At 42.4% G+C, this 4,320-nt stretch overlaps 1 protein-coding gene across 1 annotated transcript in view; it reads left to right on the top strand.

The window, feature by feature from the left end:
* The window catches only part of LOC114669508 (presenilins-associated rhomboid-like protein, mitochondrial), a 1,019,231-nt gene that overhangs the window by 352,743 nt on the left and 662,168 nt on the right, over window positions 1-4,320 (top strand). The window lies entirely within an intron of this gene.

Genomic DNA, 4,320 nt, shown 5'->3' with positions numbered 1-4,320 from the left:
TGAAACAAACCGACCGGTGTCAACTGCTTTGCGCATGCGTATCTGTTAGTCTCACCCTGACAGAGGTTAGCATGGATTGTTCAGTAATATAACATAACATCATAACACAGCATAACATTACACGCTTAATCTAATGCAAGGTAGTGGGATGTATCAACAATTTATTTCTTATATAACCCAAAATCACACAAGGAATGCCTCAACAAGGCTTTAACAAGCCCTGGTTTTTGACAACCCCCAGCCTTGTAAGGAAAAAAAAAAATAGAAGAAATCTTGGGAAAGGCAAGTCAGAGAGAGATCCCATTCCAAGTAGGTTGGGCTTGCAATGGGTGTCAAAAATGAGGTAAATACAATATACATACAACAGAACACAAGTAATCCTCTTCACAGGGCTAGATGGCCATTCTGTCATTGACACCTCAGAAATACAATACAATAGTAGAAACTATGTTTTTGCACAGGGCTCTTCAACAAGTGCAGGTGCAGAGCTCTCAAGGCAAAATGCAACAAAAGATTATACCTCTCTTTAAATGCAGAACTAACATCAGCAGACACAACACAGGAAACAGCCCAGAACAGGGCTTTGTGGAGTTCATAACCTATTAAGAATCTCCATTTAATATAATGCTCCTGTATTTGGAATGTAAGAGGAGCATAAGACTACCTGGAAATGAGACATGGAAGCCATACACACTCCTCATAGATAGCAACTGAGCTTTAATCTGAGATACTGAATCCTGGCACTAACCACTATGCTACCATACCACCCTTTGGTGCAATTAGTTAACCCATAAAATATTTATTAATTTCCATGTCATCTCTCTCTCTCTCGTAGCTCTCCTACAAGGTATGACACCAATTCTACAATAAGGTCTACAGATAAGACTCTATTGGATTTCTCCATAACCAGGGCCCACTCACACAGAGTACTTCACAATTCCCAGTGTCTGTACCTTTGCATTTTATTCTCAGCCCATAGTGTTACTCCTTTAATGCTGTCTGCAGTTAACATTTTCCAGGGTCACAGATTTGTATAATATTTCACTGCGCACAATGTCTTATTTCATTCACATATTATTTAATTGTTTCTGTTTTATTACATACAAGTTGATTTCTTGTAAACCATCAGTCTGCCTCCCCAGCATTTAATACATGTTCTTTTTTTTTCCATTTTGTGCCTTATCCGGTTCACTACCTCAACTTTTGCAATAAGTTGAGTGCCTATAATCTTTCACTCATCTGCATTTTGGGCTGATGGTTATTGTGACCAATAGCATTTTCCTTCCATTGTCAGCCTTCTGAATTTCCATAATCCAGTTTTGTTCTTTATTCCCACATTATATCAGTTTGTCTTAAATTCTTGTGTTGCTATTATATGGGATCCCTAAGGGTTTTTTATGAGCTTTTATTTAATGTTTTGGTAATTTATTCAACCTTCCCTTTAATATACTGTGTACTTTAGGCTATTTTATATCAGGTTTGATCCTAAAGCTTCATAGAAGCTCCTTGCCTGTTATTTTTCTCTCATTTCCTCTGATATCTCAGCTTATTATTGTTATTTCACCTACATATATTTGTTAGATAGATAGATAGATAGATAGATAGATAGATAGATAGATAGATAGATAGATAGATAGATAGATAGATAGATAGATAGATAGATAGATAGATAGATAGATAGATAGATAGATAGATAGATAGATAGATAGATAGATAGATAGATAGATAGATAGATAGATACTTTATTAATCCCAAGGGGAAATTCACATTCTCCAGCAGCAGCATACTGATACAAAAAAACAATATTAAATTAAAGATTGATAATAATGCAGGTAAAAAACAGACAATAACTTTTTATAATGTTAATGTTTACCCAACCCCCACCCCCACCCCCCCAAGGTGGAATTGAAGAGTAGCATAGTTTGGGGGAGGAACGATCTTCTCAGTCTGTCAGTGGAGCAGGACAGTGACAGCAGTCTGTCACTGAAGCTGCTCCTCTGTCTGGAGATGACACTGTTTAGTGGATGCAGTGGATTCTCCATAATTGATAGGAACCTGCTTAGCACCCGTCGCTCTGCCACAGATGTTAAACTGTCCAGCTCCATGCCAACAATAGAGCCTGCCTTCCTCACCAGTTTGTCCAGGCGTGAGGCGTCTTTCTTCTTAATGCTGCCTCCCCAGCACATCACCGCGTAGAAGAGGGCGCTCGCCACAACCATCTGATAGAACATCTGCAGCATCTTATTGCAGATGTTGAAGGACGCCAGCCTTCTAAGGAAGTATAACCGGCTCTGTCCTTTCTTACACAGAGCATCAGTATTGGCAGTCCAGTCTAATTTATCATCCAGCTGCACTCCCAGATATTTATAGGTCTGTACCCTCTGCACACAGTCACCTCTGATGATCACGGGGTCCATGAGGGGTCTGGACCTCCTGAAATCCACCACCAGCTCCTTGGTTTTGCTGGTGTTCAGGTGTAGGTGGTTTGAGTCGCACCATTTAACAAAGTCATTGATTAGGTCCCTATACTCCTCCTCCTGCCCACTCCTGATGCAGCCCACGATAGCAGTGTTGTCAGCTAACTTTTGCATGTGGCAGGACTCCGAATTGTATTGGAAGTCCGATGTATATAGGCTGAACAGAACCAGAGAAAGTACAGTCCCCTGTGGCGCTCCTGTGCTGCTGACCACAATGTCAGACGTGCAGTTCCCAAGACGCAGATACTGAGGTCTGTCTTTAAGATAGTCCACGATCCATGCCACCAGGTATGAATCTACTCCCATCTCTGTCAGCTTGTCCCTAAGGAGCAGTGGTTGGATTGTGTTGAAGGTGCTAGAGAAGTCTAGAAACATAATTCTTACAGCACCACTGCCTCTGTCCAAGTGAGAGAGGGATCGTGTAGCATATAGATGATGGCATCCTCCGCTCCCACCTTCTCCTGATATGCAAACTGCAGAGGGTCGAGGGCGTGTTGAACCTGTGGCCTCAGGTGGTGAAGCAGCAGCCTCTCCATGGTTTTCATCACATGTGATGTCAGAGCAACAGGCCGGAAGTCATTCAGCTCACTAGGACATGATACCTTTGGGACTGGGGTGGTGCAAGATGTTTTCCAAAGCCTTGGGACTCTCCCCTGTTCCAGGCTCAGGTTGAAGATGTGCTGTAGAGGACCCCCCCAACTCCGATGCACAGACCTTCAGCAGTCATGGCGATACTTCATCTGGACCCGCTGCTTTGCTGGCACAAAGTCTCCTCAGCTCTCTGCTCACCTGCGCTGTTGTAATTATGGGTGGGGATGTCTCTCCTATGCTGGTATCAGCAGAAGGATGTGTGGAGGGTGCAGTACTCCGAGGTGAGAGTGAGAGTGGGTTAGGGTGGTCAAACCTGTTAAAGAAGTTATTCATTTGGTTTGCTCTCTTCACGTCTCTCTCGATGGTGGCACCCCGCTTCGAGCTGCAGCCAGTGATGATCTTCATCCCATCCCACACTTCCTTCATGCTGTTATTCTGCAACTTCTGCTCCAGCTTTCTCCTGTACTGCTCCTTCGCCGCCCTGAGCTGGACTCTGTTCTTTTACCATCTAACTATATCTTTGTGCAATTATTATTTCTTCTAGCTTTCTGACATTTTTCATTTCATATTGGACCATTCAATCACACTGTAAAACTGTCAGGCTTATTTTTCAAAGCATTCATCTAAGTCACACAGGAGGAGAGAGATAATCATGAGAATTTTTGGGCTCAAGGCAGGATTCATATTAGACAGGGCTTAGGGCATCCAGATGCCCACTGACTTACACACATTACTTAACTCTGAAATGTCACTTTAACTAACCTTGATAGTTTTGACGATGTGGGATTAAAACCTGAGCAAAATACATGCAGACACAGACACACGTAGATACCAACTAGGGATGAAGGATTTGAACCCAGACCCAACTTGGATCCTTGAAGAGGCAGTTCTACTCACTGTACCCGCTTCTGTTTTAAATACAAGTTTATGGAGCACTGAAGCCTATCCTGCCATCACTGCAGCAAAGCAAATTTAGGATACAACACTGTATGTAGCGTCAGTCCTTGACAAGAGGACATTCACTCAGCATCAGTTTTGAAGTGGTTAATCAATGTAACACTTCTGTATATTGGTTGTGAGAAGAAACTGGAGTAAGTAAAGAGTAGCCATACAAACTCAGAGAGACCATGCAAAGAATGAGCAGAAAGTGAATGTGTCGGCTTTGGGGCCCCAGTGCCAGATTCTGTCATACAGCAGTGCTAAACATTACATCGCTTGTTTATAAAATCTTGAAAAACTAATTAACCAGAGT

Source organism: Erpetoichthys calabaricus, chromosome 2, assembly GCF_900747795.2.
Source record: "Erpetoichthys calabaricus chromosome 2, fErpCal1.3, whole genome shotgun sequence".
Taxonomy (NCBI): domain Eukaryota; kingdom Metazoa; phylum Chordata; class Cladistia; order Polypteriformes; family Polypteridae; genus Erpetoichthys; species Erpetoichthys calabaricus.
Note: the sequence above shows the minus strand (reverse complement) of the source record. Positions and strands in the feature narration are given on the sequence as shown.